The sequence below is a fragment of the Leptidea sinapis genome, chromosome 33, assembly GCF_905404315.1.
Source record: "Leptidea sinapis chromosome 33, ilLepSina1.1, whole genome shotgun sequence".
Taxonomy (NCBI): domain Eukaryota; kingdom Metazoa; phylum Arthropoda; class Insecta; order Lepidoptera; family Pieridae; genus Leptidea; species Leptidea sinapis.
This window is the reverse complement of record NC_066297.1, coordinates 3,740,203-3,764,844: the sequence shown is the minus strand read 5'-3', so window position 1 is coordinate 3,764,844 and position 24,642 is coordinate 3,740,203. Positions and strand designations below refer to the sequence as shown.

The 24,642-nt window shown below is 37.4% G+C and overlaps 1 protein-coding gene and 1 non-coding gene across 2 annotated transcripts in view; one reads left to right on the top strand and one right to left on the bottom strand.

The window, feature by feature from the left end:
* The window catches only part of LOC126974653 (uncharacterized), a 310,786-nt gene that overhangs the window by 9,749 nt on the left and 276,395 nt on the right, over positions 1-24,642 (top strand). The window lies entirely within an intron of this gene.
* Trnay-gua (transfer RNA tyrosine (anticodon GUA)) lies at positions 5,210-5,283 on the bottom strand. Its single transcript has one exon. It is a non-coding gene; the product is annotated as a tRNA-Tyr (tRNA).

Genomic DNA, 24,642 nt, shown 5'->3' with positions numbered 1-24,642 from the left:
TTTCCCGACTAATTTGAAGAGTTGCCAACGATGGGTACTATTGATTGACGACCAAATATATCTATATTACCCACGTAATGTAAACATGTCAAACTAAGCATTAACGATTTTTAGTTTGAATTCTTTAAAAAGTTTTCTGAGATTGTTTCTCAAGTATGGTCTTAATGAATCATCTTTTAAAGTGCCTTTTAACACACATCGCAATCGCTATTCACATTCCATAAGAAAGTTTCAAGTAAATATCAGTAGTGTATATACTTATTTGTTTTTTTTTTTTCACCAAATTATCGCCTTCTTAATACACATACGATGATGAAACTATACCTTATTACTTCATTTATTTTCCTGGTAGAATAAAATGAAATAAAAATAAATTTTATAAATTTTGTTCTTTTATTAATAACAAACACAAGGAAAAATATGTTGAAACTTACTATAAAATAATAAATGTCACTAAAGATAGGAATACCACTACTGTTTGAAAGAAATAGGTAAGATCACGTTTTATCTTTAACGTTGTGCAGCTCTTACCCTTTGTTCTTCCTGTAGAGCTTGAGCTGAAGAAGCGGCTCATTGAGATGGAACCTGCCTGCTTCTTTCAGCTTAGAGTTCATCCTCTGTTAACTCGGGAATATGAATACCACCCCTTATACATAACTTATGTAAAACACAGCAGGCTATAATTTATTTTAGTCTGTAATTTCCTACAAACTTCTGAGTTGGAAATTAAACTAACATTCGAAATTTATCTCGCAGTCGTTGCCGTTTCCTTCTACGTTCCTCACGTACAGCAGCTTCGACTGTTGAAGTTGAGTATTGTTTACTAATTAATATATCTAAACAGACGGTCATTCAAAAATTCAATACATTGCGGTGGCAGGCCATGCGACTCACCCGTGCTACAATAAGTACTGTTGTTGTTGTACCTACATTAATTTTTTCGTTTGTATTGTACCTATATTATTAAATTGTGTATTTATAAGTTAATATTAATATTTATTGCAATTGTAATCGATAATAGTATTTCTTCTAACCTGCCGGACAAACCTCTGTGGTTTTTGGCCTGTTATATAATAATAAATTGTAATTCTATTTTTCATAATAAAAACAAAAAAAAAAAGACTAAAAGCATTCCTGGAGAAGCAAATTTGCAACAAAATCCACACAAACGAAAATCAATAGGTGTGTTAACACACCTTTGGTTTCGTAAAATTGGGGTTAAAATTCCGAACAAACAGCTGTCAAATTCAAACTTTCGTTCGCAACGCAAATGAATTTGAAATTTCGTTTAGAAAATAAAAATGTCAAACAATGTTCGATCGGGACGAAACTTCGTTTTTCGTTGAATTAGAGTAGACATACAGGAAGCAAAAGCCCGCGGATCCCGGTATTTGGTCGCCTATGGCTCGTGGCAGTGATCAAAATGTTACCTGCACTTCTCGATTGCTTCACTTTTTCGTGCTGTGTAGGCATTGGTTCATTTTGTGACAGCTCTATTTCAAACAATAATAAGTTTGAATGTTAATGAACCCCAGCTTGTCGCCTTGATAATCGAACTGATACTCAATGTACGAGACAGCTTATCCGTGAGCCCCAGTATCGGCGACATCATCTGGCACGTCTGTCCCGCCCGCGTCCCTCACACGGACAGCTCGAGGTCGCGGAGCCGGCTGTTATCGGCGCTCGTCCGATCTCGGCACGCTCGCGAGTCGACACGCGAATGTCACCGACCACTTGTCAACTGTCCACTCTCGATCAATTCACTGCCAATCTCCGAGACCGAAGGCCCAACTAGCACGAACATACCTCGATAAACAGCTTTGATGTTATGGATCGGGGTTACAATTTACGAACAAGTGAGCACCTATCATTCCCTTCGTCTGACAATATTGTTACAAGTATAATACAGGATGGTCTTAACATATACCTTATTTTATTTTCAAGACATAGTTTTCTTAAGCCGATTCTGCAGTACGGAAGTGTTTCGCTAAATGAGTAGAAGTTAGATGACTAGATCAGGCATCCATGGTGCAGAAACATCCTTTTATTTAATGTTGTTTTTCCTTTATTTAGGTACTGCGACCCTTTTCGGATTCATTGTTTACTTTGACAGACAGACATGTCGTCTTTATCTAATTATATAAATAAACAGTATATGAAAGCTGTAAGCTAATAAAAATATACTTGAGAGAGAACGCTTAAAATTGAAATTCTTGTGGGGAATCAGAGATTCAGAGATTTGGCTCCTCTTACGGAAGCTACATTAATTGAGGCCAGTGGTAAATATGGCGTGACCCTGTCGGACTTATTGGAGACGATTGAATATATACATCACTTGACGGTTTTGTTTGGACCAACAAGTGATCGCCGCCGTCCACATTTTCCCGCCTTACCTGAGGATTTACAGGAGCATTGCCGGCTGTTTAGGAGGTCGTTACACGCACTTTTCATATAGAATTTCCCGGCAGGTACGTAGGTTTCATATAGGATACCTGCCGGGTAGCTAACGGGACTAAGCATTACGCTTCGTCTATCAGCGCGCTCTATCTCATAAACCCCGATAGTTAGAGCTGGAGTTGTGGCAGAGCGTGAATTACGATAGCTGCTGTAATAATACAAGAAAACCAAACGAGTGAATCCCAAAATGATTACCATGCAAATATAAAAATGTTTAACAAAAGTATTTATAAAGTAGGTACATGTTGTTGTACCTATCGTGTGCGAGTTTGGCTCGTACTTGACCGGCCTTATGATTGCTCTCTGTCAAATGAGACAGTGTCGACCTAACTATCAAATATTATTATTACAAACTCGTGCAAATATAAAACTTGCTCCCTGTTGTTATAATTAAATTGTTAAAATGAATTGTTTCACAGCAGAAGTGTCAAACCGTGCGACAGTAAATTCTCTCACAGAAAATATGTCCTTACAAAACAAATATTGGACATAAAAATAATTATCCTATCTCTGAAGTGAAACTAAACCACACTCCATGAATTAATCCCCATTTAAATCTGTTCATTAGTTTAGGAGTTCACTGGGAACAAACATCAGGGCACTGGATTTATATATATTAAGATTTCATGTAGACTTTTATTGTTATTGAATTTTTGTAACGTTCTTTGATATTGAAGGACCAAAGAAAACATTGAACAGATGATCATCAGAATATTCCTTAAAATATAATATTACCGCGGACGTTATTCACTATCTGATATTTGATACCGACGCCTCTCTGTTCTTATATGGAATGTCTGATATTATAATATCAATGGGACGGAATATTTAAATTTATGTTAAAGTTATGTTGAGATAAACGAAAATAACGTTTTATAATGTATAAATTAGCTGCCATGAATAATAATTCAATCGAAGTCCGTAGAAACAGAAGTCTGCAGGCGTGAGATGGTGCTCACCGATTTAATTATTATTTTGTGAAAATAAAGACAAGTAGGTATGTTAAGTTATATATACCTACTTGGAGAAGAAGATTACTGTATCGGAGAGGCCAGAGCGAGCTCTAATGTTAGCGGGTGGTAATTCTATTATCGGTCCTTGATGTGTTTCGGTAAACCAACTTCCAACGGTCAACCTACTTTGCACCAAAAATTTTGTATTATTTGCTTCTTCTTCGTTACACTCTTGGCAGAATGGTTGTGGTCATCAAGAACTGACACCTTTTGGAGCAGATGTGATTCGCCTCACGAGCATCTCCCACTTTTCCCTGCTGGCCGTCAGCCTGGTACAGTCGTTCAATGGATCGACCACAGCAAACGTAATTTGGTCGGTCCATTGCATGGGCGGCTTCCCTCTCACTATGGACTCACTCTCGCGCCGGGAGACGTGTCCGAAGAACTTTATATTTTTTAATTTTTGTATTATTTGCTAGCGATGCCTTTTTCCCCGAGTTCTACAATTATAGTCAATCTACACTAATAAATTTAGAGCCAAAACTACTGAACCGATCGGAATAATACTCATACTATAAGATGCAACGTATTTCGGAAAGAGTTTCTACATACTTTATAGTTAATACTTATCCGTTAAGAATCTATAGATATGTTCTCTATCAGCTGATTTAAAATAACAAGCGACCACCCGCGACTGTTCCCATTACCATTTCATTTATATGCCAGTCTTACCTTCGAATTGGACTAATTTAAGGAAGAATTTCACGGTTTTTATATATTCTTTAGTAATTTGTTATCTAAAATGAAATTAGAAGCAAATAACCATCCAGTGATAATTCCGTCAAAACAGGTCCAATTATTGTAAAGATTAGCCGGAATATATGGACAGTAACGTTTGTATGATGGATCCGAATAGCGCGTGCTCGTCCTCCGACTAGCACACGGCGATGAGAACAGCAGGCTGGGTCGACATTAGACATTGGTGCTCATATATTTAGGTACGTGAGAATATTAGACGGTATCACTATATATTTAACTATCCTATTATTTGTACCATCACAATATGATCTTAAATTTAATAATATAAACATTTTGATAAAAAAACTGCTTCATTTAATTACTTATACAAGCGAATTTTTTATGAACATAGGGGACGAGACGAGGCAGGACGTTCAGCTGATGGTAATTGATACGTCCTGCACATAACAATGCGGTGCCGCTCAAGATTATTGAAAAACCCAACAATTCTGAGCCTCACTACAACTGCGCTCATCACCTTGAGACATACGATGTTAAGTCTCATTTGCCCAGTAATTTCACTAGCTACGGCGCCCTTCAGACCGAAACACTGTAATGGTTACACCTTACTGTTTCACGGGAGAAATAAGCGCCGTTATGGTACCCATAATCTAGCCCGAATCCGGTGCAAAGGAGCCTCCCACTGGTATTCAGACCAAATTGTACAAATTACAATAGAATTTGTATCAGTGAAGTAAGTATTTACGTTTGTATTCGCTGCTCGCGATTAGAAAAGCTCTTCACGATTGCAGCGGTCGAGATTGGTCGGACGTGGTTCGCTTGGCGAGAACCCCGTATTTAACGAATCAATTAAATGATTGACACAAGCCCAGCTCGCTAGCTTGCTCATTCAGTTCGCAAGTTAATCAGTTCGTGCTCACCAGCTCAGCTAAACTTTACAAACAATTTTACGAAGCTGTTGGTTTTCTTTGCGTATTTAAACTTGGAAGTTTGTTATATTTTCTTAATATGATTTCATAAAATTTGAAAACAAAATTTTATGAACGATGCGGGACTCGAACCCGCGACCTCTCGCGTTACGTGCGAGCGCTCGTACCAACTGAGCCAACCGGTCGAGTGACGTATCGTTCATAAAATCTTGTATGCTTTGTTAAACTCTCAGGTTGTGGCTTCATCTACAGGATCTACTTTGAAGTTGATAACCTGCTCAACCCCAATATTTGCATATTAGGAAATCGACTGTAGATGTAAATACAACCTGTGAGTTGAACAAAGCATACAAGATTTATCAACGATACGTCACTCGAACGGTTGGCTCAGTTGGTAGAGCATATTTTTTATTAAAAGAGTGTAAATTTTATTTGTGTAATTAATCCCAGAGGTGAGGGTTGTCACTTTAAAACAACAAATTGTTATGATTTAATACTAAAGCCCTAATAATACACACAACTATTCTAGTTCATTGTCTTATTTGAATAAAATTCTACAATTCGTTTTTGGAGGAGGACTAGTATAAAGGAGCGTACGGGTCACTTTCGCGCTTTCAGTTTGAAGGTACCCATGTCGTAATGTCTTAGAAAGACCGCGAAACGAAGCTCATTCAGGTGAGTCAAAAAGCTCTTCGGATGTGCTACTATCGTGGCGGTTCAGTCCATGTAGTCTTTGCTTCCAACAATAGCAAGAACCTACAGTCGTTCTTTTTCAGCGCTAAATGTATCTTCAGGCCTAGAGTTCCTGCTGTTCTATATTGTTTGATTCGGGAACATGTCCCCCCACGCAACTTCTCTCGCTCGTATGCTCTTCACGGCATTGAATATGCCATACAGTTTGCTTAATTTGTGGTTGTATCGAGTTCTTCCACCTGCCGCTTCTCTTGTATTTAAAATTCTTATTTTTCGTGCGAAAACTATAATACAGAGCACTTGTTGTACTGGTCGCCACCCGAATAACAACCAATTTTATTATTAACATTCTGTGCGGCTTCTACATCTTGCTTTTAGCTTCTGGCAAATTCCAAAAGGCAGACAAGCCTAAAGTCTATTATGCGTTCTCAGCCTTTCAAATTAGAGCATACGATTTGTTGATTTGGAACCAAAGTGGTATGTGTTGAGAGAGCGCGCAAGGAAGCTCATTCCACAGTTGTGTGGCACGTGAAGGTATTGAGTTATGGTTGCTTGGTGACAGCTACTGTTATACCGCACGACGCAATAATTAGTTTGCACACAGTAAAGGCGTACTATTATGTGAGCGTATTTTTAGTGGCAGGAGCCAGCTATACACAACGCAAGTAATTATCCGCCAACGTTTGATCTCGTGGCGGACAAGAGAGACGGGTGCTCGCTGCAAGCCTGTCTTGCGCACTATCGACACTGTAACAACTACTTCGTTGTCAACACTATCTTATAAACTGAAAGCTCAATAGCTTTGATATTAAATGCTTTTGAAATACAGTTCTCGTTTGAATCCATGATTATATGTTTAGGGTTCCGTAGCCAAATGGCAAAAAACGGAATCCTTATAGATTTGTCATGTCTGTCTGTCTGTCCGTCCGTATGTCACAGCCACTTTTTCCGAAACTATAAGAATTATACTGTTGAAACTTGGTAAATAGATGTTTTGAGTGAACTTCATTAAAGGTTTTCACACAAAAATAAAAAAATAGCAATAAATTTTGGGTGTTCCTTAGAACTGAACCACAAAAATTTTTTTCATCAAATCCATACGTGACGGGGTATATAGATACCCGGATAGGTTTTCAAAAATGATATTGAGGTTTCTAATATCATTTTCTTAACTGATTAGTTTTTGCGAGAGACACTTCCAAATTTGTAAAATGTGTGTCTCTCCCCCTGGAACTTCTAAAATAAGAGAATGATAAAACTAAATGGTTTGTAGGAGATCTACTTAGTACTTTTTTTTAAATACGTCATAAAACAACGAACTACAAGAACTTTTCTATTATGTTACTTGCTGTTACGGAACCTATTATGGGCGAGTCCGACTCGCACTTGGCTGCTTATTTTACCTATTGCTAAATACACGAAACAGTACAATGTTATTTGTTATTCACAATTAATACTATTAGTTAGGACACATGTGAACATTATCCGCTCCACACATGTTTGTATAGAAGTGTTTAAAACAAGGTTTTAACGCCAAACTTTCTTTTTAATGAAAATACGGGACGAGACGAGCAGGACATACATCTGATGGTAATTGATACGATTGTTGAAAAGCCCAAAAATTCTGAGCGGCACTAGAATTGCGCTCGTCACCTTGAGACATCAGATGTTAAGTCTCATTTTCCCAGTAATTTCACTAGCTACGGCGCCCTTCAGACCGAAACACAGTAATGCTTACATATTACTTCTTCACGGCAGAGATAGGCGCCGATGTGCTACCCATAATCTAGCCGGCATCCTGTGCAAAGGAGCCTCCCACTGGTAAACTTTATCCTACTTCGTAATTACTAAGAAAAAATATTCATATACTTACTTGTATAATTGTAGCACAAAAATAGGGTTGGAAGACGATATAGAACGTGAGCGAGGAGAGAGATTTATGTGATCGCCGTCACACGCTTCGAGTTAAGTTTCGTTAGTCGAGTTAGAGCACATATTAAGTGGTTCATTACGCGACACATTTCCACGTGAATGTCGTTTAACACCCAATAACAGGGCGCCCAGGATCGTGAGACGAATATACGCGATGTACCAGGACATACCTATATACATACATTTATTTTAAGGGACTCGCAGGTCGAAGATATGACAGGCAAGGTGTTCTTTTGTTCACTGCTTTTACTGTTGTTCTAACAGAAACTGAATGCTTATCTCTGATTGGTTGGGACAATGTATTTTGTCATAAGTACCTTAATAACTACATACAATTTACAAACCGTTCTTAAGAAAATTTATTGATATACGGAATCCATAATTATGCAAATGATTTGAGTTTTCTTTAGTGTTAATTCCGCCAATATTTGTCTTTAAACAATTCGACACGTGTTTCGCCTCTACACGAGGCATCCGCAGGACGTGTTGTCTCGCTAAAATCTGGCACGAGACGTCTTTTTTTTTATGGAATAGGAGGACAGACGAGCGTACGGGTCACCTGTTGTTAAGTGATCACCGCCGCCCACAATCTCTTGCAACACCAGAGGAATCACAGGAACGTTGCCGGCCTTTAAGGAAGGTGTACGCGCTTTTTTTGAAGGTACCCATGTCGTATCGTCCCTGAAACACCGCACAAGGGAGCTCATTCCACAGCTTTGTAGTACGTGGAAGAAAGCTCCTTGAAAACCGCACTGTGGATGACCGCCACACATCCAGATGGTGAGGATGATATCCTAACTTGTGGCGTGTCGTGCGAAGGTGGAATTCGGCGGCAGGAATCAGGTTAAACAGCTCTTCGGAACATTCCCCGTGATAAATGCGGTAGAAGACTCACAATGTAGCGACGTCTCTACGCAACACCAAGTGATCCAGCCGTTCACAGAGCACTGGGTCACCGACAATTCGAGCTGCTCTGCGTTGCACGCGGTCAAATGGATCGAGCTGATACTGGGGTGCGACAGACCAGAGATGACAGCAATACTCCATGTGTGGCGTCTTTAAACAATACAAATATTGGCGGAATTAACACTAAAGGAAACTCAAATCATTTGTATAAACCGTTCTTACTCACCGGTATGAATCATTTGAAGAGTCCTTGATTAACATTTATATTGTATTGTATTCGCTTAACTTGAAATGTCTTTGTATCTCTCGTGTCACGGTGTGCGGGACCGAACTCCTCCGAAACGGCTTGACGGATTCTCATGAAATTTTGAGTGCATATTGGGTAGGTCTGAGAATCGGACAACATCTATTTTTCATCCCCCTAAATGTTAAGGGTGCTCCACACGAATTTTTTTTGACAGTTTTTTTTAAATTTGTTTGATTATGAGTCAGCATTAAAAAATAAATACAACTTCAAATTTTCACCCATCTACGATCAACAGTTACTTTTGTATCGCGATTAGAATATCGGCAATACAACGTTTGCTGGGTCAGCTAGTGTTATATAAATATGTTAAAAATGACCTTCATAACTTACCAGTAGGAGGCTCCTTTGTACAGGATGCCAGCTAGATTATGGGTAGGTACCACAACGGCGCCTATTTCTACCGTGAAGCAGTAATATGTTAGCTAGGCAAAGCTCATTACTGGGCAAAGCTAGTCGTAACGTCTCAAGGAGACGAGCGCGATTGTAGTGCTGCTCTGAATTTTTGGGTTTTGCAAGAATCCTGAGCGGCACTGCATTGTTATGGGCAGGGCGCATCAATTGTATTGACATCTAAAGTAAGAAAAAAAAGTCAATAATTAAAGGGTATAAAAAAAGATGACCGATTCTCAGACCTACCAAATATATCGTACATAAAATTTATCGTATTACAATAATCATTATATTCGATTGCCATCTTGCAACTCTATTGCGTATCTGTGGATGGAAGAGAATAATATTAAAATCGCGATACAAAAATAGGTCTTGATCGTAGACATGTGAAAATTTGAAGTTGTATCTATTTTTTAGTGACCCTTATCATTTAGAGGTGTGAAAAATAGATGTTGGGTGATTCTCAGACCTACCCGATGTACACACAAATTGATTTAGTGGTTTCGGAGGAATTTGGAAACAAGCACCGGGACAAAAGAAAATTACATTATATATATCTTAATATATATAAATTAAATGACACATTGTTTGTCCGCGATGGACTCCTAAACCAATGAACCAATTTTAATGGGGAGTACTTCAGGGAGTGCAGTTTGGTCCAACTTGAGAGATAGGATAGTTTTTATTTCGATTTGGGACCCATTATTGTTTTTATTTTCAATATTTGTTTTGTATGGACATATTTTCTATGAGAGAATTTAGTGACGCACGATTTGACAGTTCCGCTGTGAAACAGTTTTATTGTAACAACAGGGAGCATTTTTTACGAAATAATTCTTGATGTTTTGAAATATTATTGGCAAATTCCTATAAAACAGTGTTTTTTATTATCTACAGAACAACGTCTGTTGGGGCAGCTAGTATATATATATATATATAAGATAAATAATCATAACATTTGTCCAATGGAGACTATTTCCAATGAAGTCACTTGAGACGGCCAAAGCATTTGAATGGTTTAGCTTGAACCTGAATGTGTGTGTTGTGGCCGTGTGGAATGGATTGAATAATGTGGGAGGAGAGCTTGGGGAGGATTAAGTATGCATTAAGTGATTGAAACACTAATGCTTCCGATTACGTGCAGAGTGGAGACTGCAGCTTACCTTCGGCCGGTATTATATCGAATGAAATTCAATATGGTTTGTACATTTAGGTGAGAAGTTACTCTTATAAGCAGGGGCGTGCATATCATTATGGGCTATTAGGTAGTGCCATCCTCATTATGAACCTATATAAAGGTAGTATAGTGTTAAAGTTAATTTGGTTTCGTTATTTTATTATCAAACTTCTATTGAACACCCAGTCAAAAATTCCTTACGCTCGATACAAAATACCAACGATAAGCAATCATTGCTTATTCCAAAGCTCAACTACGACTTGTTAGATCCACAGTACCTTGCTAGAAAACCAATGCACGCCCCTGCTTATAAGTAAATGTCAGTGTTATACTATATACCAACTATATACTGTGGTTGACACAATGACAAGAAGATAGAGTGTCTTCTACGAAGACTGGAGTCTCTTACGCAGGGGCGTGCATATCAATTAGGCAATCAAACAGTGCCTACGTCGTTATGAACTTGAATAAATGGACGGAATTCCAGAAAAACGTTCCAAACAACATATCACGTCGAAGTTGAACACAAAACTGGTCACGTGATTCATATTAACGGACTTGTATATAAATATTATAATATAATAGTGTCAAAAGTTTAAAACTTATTTGGTTCCATAATTATATACCCAAACTTCTATTTACCCACTCATAAAAATTTTCCTTACGCTAGATACTAAATATCTACGGTAAGCAATCTCCAGATTGCATATTCCAAAGCTCAACGACTAGTTAGTTCTATAGTGCCTACCTTACTTACGTCACTTGTCAAAAGGTACATTGTAGAGACGGAAGGTTTAACACAGTTTGACGTCGGCAGGTCTATTACGGTATTAACCTCAATTATATTCTCCTCGACACTAATCAGCTCTCGACCGTTCACTTCTCCCTCACATTTTCTGCGTGATCATATTAAAATAAGCTCTATACTTAAGTATTTAATAAGTGAAGCAGGGAAGATGTAGATCGGAAGTGGCGCTACTACGGCTTCGTCGTATTAGCCGTCGGTGTGCTCGTGTGCTGCACCTGGCGGGGAGGCTCCTCCCTGACTACACACTTGCGAGGCTTCTTCGATGCATTATGCGGCCCGGTCTCCGCTGGAGGCTCGCAGCCCCCGAGCTCGGGCGGCCTCGTCCCGCTGACCGGAGCGCTTTGACTTGCACGACTAATTCCGGCTACACGTAATATTACAAACACTATTGTTCGGTTAAACGCAGGCGAGTGAATTAGTAGACATGCTGGCTTTCGTCCGCCTTTGTTCGTTATATGTGGACAAGGCCTAACACGTCATTCTCTATATTACGTGTACACAATGCGATGTATACGCCTTATTCGTTGTGAATATGTAATGCCAATTTTCCTCAATAGTTGAATGCTTAATTCAGTTTAAATATGTATAAAGCAACAATTATTTAGGTACTTATGTATATGTATGATACTGGCAGTAATATTTTTCTTTCAATATTTTTATATTTTTTTTTATGAAAATAAGGAACGAGATGAGCAGTAAGTTCAGCTGATGGTATATACGCCCATCCCATTACAATATGACTTGGTATCCCCAGTAAGTTAATTTGATCAGTTAATTAGCTCCTACTTGAAAATATACATAATAAGTATAGGGGCTGGCGGCCGGCGCGCGGATCCCGATATCGTTTGATCGGAGGTATTAACTCTCGTGTCTGCGCTCCCGCTATCAATGTAATTGCAGCTCAGCGACAAATCCTGCAGGATTTATATATTTCCGTCGCGTCGACGTTATGACGTTCAACTCTCATGCTGCTAATTGAACGTTTACGGATTACGAGCAAATGCTCCGGCAAAAAGTGACGGGGTATCGGATCTCTATATAACAAGAACAACAGATAGTATATTCTCGCCGTCTATAGGGTACAGTCGCCAAATAACGTCGCCTTATTGAAAATAAAAATAAAAAAGAATAAATACAATAATTGAAGTAATAAATAATACATCAAAGGCAAGTTCAAATATTCCATTAATATTTTGAACAGTCTAAAACTCTATATAGCTTAAACAAAAATGGAGAATATCAAAAAAAATTTTTAGGCGCCCAATATCGTCTCAGGATCGACGATTTAGATCACTAATCAGTACGTAAACTTAAATTGTGTCTGTATCATAATTATAATATTATGAAATCAGACTTTTATTAATCGATGGTATGGTAAATGTTATATTAATGTCCAAAACAGCTTGCACAAACAATATTGAATCCTGGATTTTCAACACTGTCTCCCTCATCTGCCTCATACATCTATTGACCTCATTTTGTACATCTTAGCCATTTCTCTCCCTTTGTATCTCGAGAATATTTTTTTGGCGTATCGGACTTTAAGCTTCGTCATTTTTACTATCTTCTTCGTTAATAGAAACTAAATTTGGGTCTTCATGAGACGCCTCTTCGTCTGTAGATTGATTCTTACGTCGCTTTTTTGTTTTCTTTTTGTTGCGGAAGCAACGGCAGGAATGGTGTATTTTTCTTTACATTTCAAACCCTTCTTTTCCTGCTTTTGATGTCATCTTTTTATTTGTTTTTTTTTCTATTTTATACTATTTCTTATTTATAAGGTGAAGCCGTAATTACAATGAATTTGACTGGTCTATTGGTCGTTGAAGGTGGCTCAACAACTGTATGTTAGTTGGAATTATAAACGGGGAGGTGTGGATTTCCTTAACCTTGACTTTAACTTTTTTTTCTTATTTTAAATTATTTAATCTTATTTCTATATCTTAAGCCAGGAACTGCGTGTCACCGCCAAACTTTTGCAATTGCCGACTGCCATAAAAAACTGTAGATTTGACGAGGACGAAATTTGGCGACTGTACCTCTCTCTATTGCAACGATATAGGAATGAATGACAAAAGCTTTGTCGCCCTTTTTAGTAGGTACCGTCATTTACTTGTTTGATGTACCTGGAAATACCGCGCTGTAGTGCCACGACACTGACCAGATCAAGAGGATTATAATATTTTAGTTAGTGACGTCACAGCATCACTGTGGTGGAATTAGGTCAGACAGCTCTAACTACACTCTCGGTGATTGTTGACTCATACTACCATTGTATAAAACCAAAATAAATAACCTTATTCTTAATACAATCAAATTAACTTCGGCCATGTGTCTTTTATTATTAAAGATATCTTTGCCGATATTTTAACACTTTCTGATTTATTTGTGCCGTTGGACTACAGCAGATGAGAATATAAGTATGTGTATTTATTCAAAAAAAAAACAAGTCTTTTAAATATATTAACAATACTATGACTACATAAAATTAAAATTATCATTTCTTTGAAGAGTACCAAGAATACTGTCAGCATTTCCGCGTTGGATAGCTAGGCTGATCTGTTGGCCGACATAGCTGCCAGCGCATGGGTTTCCAGTAGCCCTATTGTGGCGCGAGGATAGTACTTTGTACATTCTCAGCAGCTCTTGAATAATTATAATAATAGAATATAATATATACAATACTAGCTGACCCGGCAAACGTTGTTTTGCCATATAAATTATTTTTAGAGTTTGACCGTTTCTTGGACATTGCTTTATTTTTCTAAAATAAACGAAGCCTAAGTTACTCCTTATTACATCAGCTACCTGCCAATAAAAGTCGCCGGATTAGCCGGAACAAACAGACAGACAGACAGACATACAGACAAAAATTGTAAAAAATGTTATTTTGGTGTATGTACCGTATATATATTCATAATATACATTTAGTAAAAAACGGTTATTTCAATATTACAAACAGACACTCCAATTTTATTTAAATGTATAGATAATTCACACAATATTTATATAAATTATAGCCTATATGTTATTCTGGTGTGTAAGCTATATTATTGCAAAGTTTCATCAAAATCCATTCAGTAAAGTTTGCGTTAAAGAAGTTCAAACATACATCCAGACATACAAACTTTCACATTTATAATATTAATAGGATGATCGCGTAGTGGGATGTGGACCGACAGTAGCGATATATCGCGAAGTGCGGGCCGGACCTTCGGAGCAGGCCGAGTGGCCCACTTTGTATTGAGGTGCTGTTCTGTTCACTTTTAACTTGTGTCAAACTTGCGACTCTCCAGCTCTTGTTAACTCTCCACAACTCAATTAAAACTTACACACACGAGTGAGTGCCCTGTTTATGTTTCGTGTTATAATTTTATATTTCTGTGCGCCTCTCACTCACTCGACTGAAGATTTGCTGCATACAACGTAGTACTATGTAACTAATGTTTTTTTTTAATGAAAATAAGGGACGAGACGTTCAGCAGATGGTAATTGATACGCCCTGCCCATTACAATGCAATTCCGCTCAGGATTGTTGAAAAGCCCAAAAATTCTGAGCGGCACTACAACTGCGTTAAGTCTCATTTGCCGAAACACAGTAATGCTTACACATTACTGCTTCACGGCAGAAATAGGCGCCGTTGTGGTACCCATAATCTAGCCGGCATCCTATGCAAAGGAGCCTCCCACTGGTAAGATACACCTGAGTCAGGGACGTGCATCGGTTCTTTAGCAAGGTAGGTACAAAACTTAATGAGTGGGTTGCTGAATATACTTTTGGTTCTAGAATAACAAAACCTAATTCAACTAAATCAATTTTATGGATTTTTTTTTATGGAATAGGAGGACAAACGAGCGTACGGGTCACCTGGTGTTATGTGATCACCGCCGCCCACATTCTCTTGCAACACCAGAGGAATCACAAGAGCGTTGCCGGCCTTTAAGGAAGGTGTACGCGCTTTTTTGAAGGTACCCATGTCGTATCGTACCTGAAACACCGCACAAGGAAGCTCATTCCATCCAGCTTTCTAGTACGAGGGAGAAAGCTCCTTGAAAACCGCACTGTGGAGGACCGCCGCACATCCAGATGGTGGGATGAAATCCTAACTTGTGCCGTGTCGTGCGAAGGTGGAATTCGGCGGCAGGAATCAGGTTCGACAGCTCTTCGGAACACTCCCCGTGATAAATGCGGTAGAAGACACACAATGAAGCGACGTCTCTACGCAACGCCAAGAGATCAAGCCGTTCACAGAGCACTGAGTCCCCGACAATTCGAGCTGCTCTACGTTGCACGCGGTCAAATGGATCGAGCTGATACTGGGGTGCGTCAGACCAGAGATGACAGCAATACTCCATGTGTGGCCGGGCCTGCGCTTTGTAGAGCGCTAGTATGTGGGCTGGCTTGAAGTATTGCCGTGCTCTATTGATGACGCCCAACCCAACTAGTGCTACAGTTATTAAGGTACTTAACGAGGTAGGCACTGCCTATTTGCCTACATAGTATGCACGTCCCTCACGTGAGTGCCTTACATAGTTATGACAACCTGAGTATAGTATCAGCTTACATATTTATTTCTAACGTTTACTACATTAGATGCGCAATTCAAAGCTGTTTGCAGTCGGCCACAATTTCCATCGTCTGATCATTAAAACGCGATCTCTGACAAGGCTCACTGTATGCCTGTTGCCATAACTAACTATTCAGCTCTCAAAATGTATGGAACGCTTTAGAACCGCGTTTCTATAGTGAGAGATTGAGAGTGCTAAACACCAGCTGTGAATGCTGATAATTTTCAGTACTCTTTAATAGTGTTTGAATGTTTCGATTAATAGCGGTGGCTATTCTTTACTGAAAGGATTTCACTTAAATATCTAAGCCATTAAATTTTTCAGATTATATTACTTGTTGGAGATCTATACTTACAATTTTTTTATATTTATTTAATCTAGTAAGTTATATTAGGGTCATTCCATAATAAACGTTACCAAGTCCTCAGAAAAAAAAATCGGCGTAAGAAGTCAGTCATAACCTTTTTTCATAGAAAACATTCCTTACCTTCATGTCTAGAATTTTTTTTACAAAATTCACAATATTAATCATATTTTACTTACTTGAAAGTAATGTTAGAGAGGTCGGGTCAGACATTTTATTTATATGTCAATATTTGGAAACACTAAAAAAAATAATGAAGCTGTCAACTGTATCTTGGTTTCCGTTATAAGTGAGCGTTACTTTAAGCGATTCTTTAAGCTTATATTGATTCGCGCAAAAAAAGTAATAAAAATATTGTATTGACTATTTTAAGAAGAGTTTTCTAAACTGTGGTAGCAGTGTAACACCCGAAACGAAAAAGAGATAATTTTTTGTTTAATTTCTTGCCTAATTATCTTTAATTTAACACGTTTTGCAAAAGTATTGTTATGTCGTTAATCTAATCGAATATCTAACAATGAATGTGCAAGCATGTGTTTTAATCGTTTTTTCACCGTGTTTTTGTGTAACATTTCAAAGACAATTTTATACTGCTTTTACGTACTTGCTCTTCGCCGCAGCATCTAATTATTAATGCATGGTGTGTTAAATTGGTGTTGGTATTTCCTTTCGGTATATTATCATGCCATCAAAAAATAAAGAACGAATAGTTAGGCTGAGAGAAAACAGGAAGAAAGATCCTGAGAAGTATGCTGAACATTTGCGCAAAGAGAGGGAAAGGGGAGTTATTAGAAGGAAAAAGATGGAATAATGTCCATAAGGTTAATTGGAACAACGTTTTAGGGTGTACAAAGTTAGAGCGCATAGAGCAAAGAAAAAAATGATTGAAGTTTTTTGTTATTATCCCATATGATACGTTGCTGGCCCTTTAGGTGGGAGTATGCTCTTTTCTCGATGGTACCTATGTCGTTTCGGTTCCGGAAAACAGCAGCCGGTAATTGATTCCACAAAGTGGCTGTGGGAGGCAAGAAGTTTCTTGAAAAACGCGCGGTGCTAAATTGCCAGACGTCAACGTAATACGGGTGGTATTTTTCATTCACTTCCCGTATATCCCCGTAGTATCTTGATGTGCTTACATACATTTTAAAAAGCAGAAGTTAGAAGTGACTTCGATCCTGACTTGGGAGCTGTACATAGTTCCTCAGGTAAACACCTGCAGGCTGTTCAAACAGTAAAAAACAGCTTAAGTACAGTGATGTTTACACTAATTCAGAAGAGGATGAACCGGGATCACTGCAGAAAATTAAACCTGGCACATTTGTTCTTGTCAGATTTCAGCCAGATATTTTCACGTTTTTGAAAGTATTTGGAGATAAAGCAACCACATTCAGACGTGATGAAGATATCTATGATTTGCGATACGAGAATATAGTACGCGTGTTGCCTACTCCTATTTTTAAACTAAAGGTGATCATATGAACTACAAATACCCAGTAGAAATTGATGTCTCTGAAAAATTGATGTTTTCATTATTAAATCTTAATCTTTATTAGTGTTTTATAATAATTCTACTATTATTATTTATTAATTTTTGTTATGATTTTAAAAGAGAGCATAATATTTCATTAATAAAGCCCATAAATTCCTTATATGCATATTCATTTCGTACTCGTAACACCCGAAACAGGTAATTTTATTAATTAAAATTAATGGAAAATTGATAACTAACTTTTTCTTCCGTGTTTAGATGGGCTAATGAATATAGTTTGACTTGTTATATATTAAAATGGAGATTACTGGGAAAATTCGCTGAATTATGCATATTAAGACAGATGGTCAGAAGGTAGAGGTAATTTCGTGTAACACCCGAAACAGCTACTTATTTGTAATTTTCTCTTTAATGCTTAAATATTTTAAAAATGCAATTTTTGGAAAAGAAAATTTGACCCAACAAGTGTAACTAATACTACTTCAAATAAAACATATTTTATTGAGTTCACATGTAACACCCGAAACGATGTTGTGACCCATTAGAGGATTGTATTTTTAAGGTTGTTTTAAAATAAATAATTTATAAATTTTTATAAGTAAATTTAAATTGAAAATAGTGTAAGAAATATATTTTATTGTAAAAAAAGGGCGTGGGGTGTAGAAGGATTATTAATTTAATAATATCTTATCATATTAATTAGCTTCACCTGTATCTAGATGTTTGTAACCGGTTCATTTGGACGAGATTTTGACCCACTTGAAACGGCCAGATTTTGTTCAAACTTCGTAGATTTATCGAAGACCGATGACAATACATTGATTTGATAAAATTATTCTATTTTTCAATTTGCAAAATAAGGTTTTTGTTGATGATTGATGTTCATTTTAAATTTCAACCAAAGCGTGTTTTTTTAGTTTTAACTATTTTTAATACTTAATATGTGTCTCGACAGTACTACAAAAGTAGTCTTTACAATTTGCCTACATAGATACTGGCTGGTCAATCTGTTATTTCACCATTATAGTCTCGATGGATTGGACACGTTGTCCTCAGTCTCCAGGGTCCATATATCACTAAATTTGATTGGCGCCCCATCACTTACCAACCGCCATGTATGAGCCCCATGTTGGTTGATGAAATAAATACTCGTAAGTATATCATACAACTTAATGATGAGTCATTTATTAAAGATTGAGGCCCATTTTAAATTTCGAACGCATATTTTTATCAAAATTAGTGCGTCAGGTTGAAAAATGTGTGTTTTGACCCTTAAAGTTCTTGAGTCCTGTACATTTATCTTATACATATATAAAATTATCGTGTCACGGTGTTTGTTACCAAACTCCATCGAAAAGGCTAAACGGATGTGTTTTTAAATTTGTGTGTCGGGTAGGTCCGAGAATCGTTAAACATCTTTTTTTATACCCCTAAATGATAAGGGTCAACAACCCCTAAATATTTTTTTATGTTATTACGATTCAGCATTAAAAATACATACAAATTCAAATTTTCACCCATCTACGATCAACACCTATTTTTGTATGGCGATTTTAATATTATTCTATTCCATCCGCAGATACGCAATAGAGTTGCAAGATTGCAATCGAATATAATGATTATTGTAGTACGATAAATTTTATGTACGATGCATTTGGTAGGTTTGAGAATCGGTCGTCATTTATTTTTGATACCACAAAATTTTTTTTATTAGCTGAACCACAGCTAGTAATATAATAATAATTGAAGCTATCAGCTCGAAGAAGCAAACAAAAGCTCGGTGACAGCATTAGTATAGCAATTAGTAAGTGTTGTAAAACACACGGTGGCTAATTAATCTGTGTGACGTGCTATCATGTGTTGCGACAGCCAAGTAATACTTAATGAGCTTAGATGCGACGCGATCCGGCCGCTACACCAGGATCTGTATCGATCACTGTACAGTGTAGGTACGGCCGCCCGCCGCCTCCCATCACTTGGACCTCACCTCGCACATGGGGCGCCGCGCGACCAGCGCAGCTTTCACGAAGACTGAACTATGATACGATTGCTGTGCCAAATGTTATGTTCCGTGAAGATAATACGTATTTATGAAGAACTTGTTTTGTCGTACAAGTTTCTTATTTAAAAGGAGGGAGGCTCCTTTGCACAGGATTCGGGCTATATTATGGGTACCATAACGTCGCCTATTTCTGCCGTGAAGAAGTAATGTGTAAGCATTGCTGTGTTACGGTCTGAAGGACGCCGTAGCTAGTGGAATTACTGGGCAAATGAGACTTGACATCTTATGTCTCAAGGTGATGAGCGCAGTTGTAGTGCCGCTCAGAATTTTTGGGTTTTTCAAGAATCCTCAGCGGCACTTCATTGTTATGGGCAGGTCGCTTCAATTACCATCAGCTGAACATCCTGCTCGTCTAGTCCCTTAATTTTATAAAAAAAAGCATTAATTATATCTTTGAACTACGGAACCAAATGATTATTTATTACTCGCATTCTATTATATTTAATTTCAAAACCTAAATAGCATACAAGTACTTTAAATTCTATTACTTCTTACTATATAAATAATTATTTATTGGCAGAATTGGCGAGAGATGTGGGTTCTCTGTGCATTTTCTACCGCATTTATCACGGGGAGTGCTCAGAGGAGAGTGTTCGGGTTGATTTCAGCGGCCGAATTCCACCATCGGACATTACGTGCAAAGTACAACCTGCAGCATGTTGACGTCAGGCATTACACAACCGCGCGGTTTGCTAGAAATTTCTTGCCTCGCTCAGACACTTTGTGGAATCATACGACTTAGGGACCTTCAAGAAAAAAGCATACTACCTTAAAGGCCGGCAATGTATTTCTTGACACACCTGCTGCTGCGGATGTCCATGGGCGGTTGCCTCACCTCTCCCCATTCCGTGAGGCTCTTGCCCGTTTGCCCTCTTTTATATAAAAAAAAGTACTTATTCTTTAAAATGCTCAATTGTTTAATGCAGATTTCTAAGGAATTACCAATGAAGTAAGCGGCTTTCTTGTCATTAGGTAGTAATTCAGAGTAAATAAAAATAGAATTAAACCCGGAGACGGCACGCACAGAATTATCAATAACGGTTGAACGCGCGCCGGCAGCGGCGGAACAATGTGTTACGAGACGTAGTATCGTGTCGAATGATAGAATCATATCTTTTATTCTTTTATAAATGTTCTGAAATATTTTTCTTTCAATTGGGCTAATACGTTTGATGTAGAAATGGCGATCATTTCTTATGAGAAATTCTTGTATCTCTGTGAAGCGTTCATTAAATAATAAAGTTACTTTGAGAAGGGTGAAAAAAATATTAATTCTCCCTTTCATCTTTCTGAATTCACTTCTTACAGCGAGGCTCTTAGTTATTTAAGTATTTAAATTTCCACTCTGTTTACGTAAACAGTAGCTTGTAAATAAGTTTACATCATTCGGTCGGGTTAAATAAATTGTTTACTCGATTGCGTGGATCTAATTTAAGTTGTACAAATAAATAGCTGAACTGGATCTGTGATGACGCCACAGTGCGATCGTAAAATTAGCGAATGTATTCTGACGAGTCTTGCGTGTGGTCTGCCATCAAACATGTGCCTGCCATAGCATATACGAACTCATTATATATATACTTCATTGATACATTGCTCGTATCTTATTACAGACTAACATTAAACGTTTGAAATAATGTATATACTTTTATAACAAATCAAAGTAGGTATGTGCCCGTGGCAGCAGTTGGGGCTTCCATCCATATTGTATATTTTTATAAAAAAGAGCGCAAAAAATGAATGCTGGGAGAGTTTTTTGCGCCGCTTCTTCTCTCTCAGAGCGCCATTTGTTTCCGAAGCGGTAGTAGTATGTAGTATAATAGAAATGACATCAAAAAGAATTCTAAAGGAATCAATTATCAGAAAATAAATGCCTTTTATGCCTTTTCATCATCTACTTTACAGTTGATAACCTGCTCAACCCCAATAATTGCATATTAGGAAATTCACTTGAGATGTCGCCCTTCTAAAATCTAAACATTTTGTATTTTTTTAATCTAGCAAGAACCTGAGAGTTGAACAAGACATACCTAGATTTACGTCCTCCATACGTCCCTCGAACGGTTGGCTCAGTGGACGAGCGCTCGGACGGAACCCAACAGGTCGCAGGTTCGAGTCCCGCATCGTTCATAAATTTACCGATTTAATTTAATTAACCCAGTAGTGAGGGATATCACTTTCAAATATAATAACAAAAAGGTGTACACGTTATCCTCTATAAATAATAGCACACTCTAATATTAATTAGCAATTTGAACCAGCCAGGCGTTACACAGACATCTCGACTAAAAAGTAAAAACACGAAAAGATTTTCCCAAATATTTGCGACTCGCTCGTATTTTCCCCGAGTCGGCCATTGGTTTAACGTCAAACACTCGTTACTGTCGATTGGGACTTAATTGAGTGAAGCTTTAGCTGAGAATTTATAAAAATATAATATACAGCTACAATTATTATATAGTAGTATTTTTTATATAGATGAAAATATTGATATCTTCTTTTCAAATTTTCTTAATTTTAAAAACAAATTTATATTGCTCTCCAAAATTTGTAGATTTTAGATTTTAAAATCTATACTAATATTATAAAGCTGCAGTGTTTGTTTGTTTGAACGCGCTAATCTCTGGTACTACTGGTCCGATTTGAATGATTCTTTCAGTGTTGAGTAGTCCATTTATCGAGGAAGGCTATAGGCTATATTTTTTTTTTTCAAAATTAGGAATCCGTAATAAAATTGCTATTTTGTAACACAAGGTGTAAAATCGAAAAACTATTGACAATAGAACAAAATGATGCATAGGTATAATATAGGCAATATTTTATTATTTATAAAACTATCGCGTGAATTATACTTTATATGGCAAAACAACGTTTGCCGGGTCAGCTGGTATCACAATATGTATATAAAATATATCGTAATATAGATAGTAATGTTGTGCCTACCTATAATTTAAGTTACATTTAAACTATTTTATTATATTAGTTTAATTCTCAGTGCATAAGTTAATAAAAAAAATATCGAGAAGATTCCTTCACGGTGATTTGTGTGGTCGAACCGCGCCCGTCAGTCTATGTTTGTGTGTGTGAGGAGCGTTATAGCGGTGTGCGACCTTTTATATGTTTATTGGTCGTTTTTATGGGAATCGGTACGAGGAAATAATTGTTAAATATAATTAACGTCCAGTTTATTTTATTTGATGACCGGTTTGAATGCTTTACTGGGAAGTTGGCGCGCCTTGCTCGCTGTCAGCTGTTTTGATTTTACTCTGGATATCCGTTATTATTGTGTGAGTATTTTGGGAAATATTGTTTAAAAATGAAAAAGCTATCGTATAGCACTAAAATTTTACTTTAAATCTATACTATAATATTATAAAGCTGCAGTGTTTGTTTGTTTGTTTGTTTGAACGCGCTAATCTCTGGTACTACTGGTCCGATTTGAATGATTCTTTCAGTGTTGGGTAGTCCATTTATCGAGGAAGGCTATAGGCTATGTTTTTTTTTCAAAATTAGGGATCCGTAATAAAATTGCTATTTTGTAACACAAGGTGTAAAATCGAAAACCTATGTTTGCGTGCGCTGCAAAAACTATTGACAATAGAACAAAATGATGTACAGGCTATAATATACGCAATATTTTATTACTTATAAAACTATCGCGTGAATTATACTTTATATGGCAAAACAAAGTTTGCCGGGTCAGCTAGTTTTAATATAAAAATAAAAAATCACACTTCTTCTAGATTTTTATCTTAATATTTAAGATATCACAGGGTTTTTTAAGTAACTTTTTATCTAGAAATTAATAAATGATAAAATATCCAAAATGAAAATTGGCCATGTTTTTGTTTTGTTTATGCCGTGTTCATCCGATAAGTAGACGCACATAGTTTGAGCCGGTCCGCACTCCGTACTCCACACACACACAATTGCATTAAGTAATCTAGGTAGTTCGTAATATTCGTGAGCCTGTGTGAACCTTCAGTGAACACAGCCCGGTAAAGCCTTTGTTTGTGAGAGCAAAATACAAAAGCATTTATAAAGTAGTGACAGGTCGAAAGCTGGTAACAGTAATTAAATTTTATGACGCTTATTAAATTCTTCGCCATGCTAGCACCGAATGCTTTCAGGTGGCATGTTTGTTAATCTAATCAAAGAATATCGTTGGTAATTACTGAAGGTTGTCTGATGGTATTGGATGTTTTTTTTTTTTAAAGAAAATAAGGGACGAGACGAGCAGGACGTCCAGCTGATGGTAATTGATACGCCCTGCCCATTACAATGCAGTGCCGCTCAGGATTGTTGAAAAACCCCAAAAATTCTGAGCGGCACTACAACTGCGCTCGTCAGCTTGAGACATAAGATGTTAAGTCTCAATTGCCCAGTAATTTCACTAGTTACGGTGCCCTTCAGACCGAAACACAGTAATGCTTCCACATTACTGCTTCACGGTAGAAATAGGCGCCGTTGTGGTACCCATAATCTAGCCGGCATCCTGTGCAACGTAGCCTCCCACTGGTACCCAAAATCTAGCCGGCATCCTGTGCAATGGAGCCTCCCACTGGTGCGATGGTGTAGTTGTTGATAATGGGTCAAGAGTGGCTTTGTATTGAATATGTATGTTATTTAATTGTATATTATGTTGTTTTTAATCCTAGAAGTGAGGGTTATCACTTTAAAAACATAACATATTGTTTAGATTTACAAGAGCGACATCTCAAGTCAATTTCCGAATATACAAATATTGGGGTTGAGCAGGTTATCAACTGTAAAGTAGATCCTGTAGATGAAGCCACAACCTAAGAGTTGAACAAAGCAAACAAGATTTTATAGCGATACGTTACTCGAAC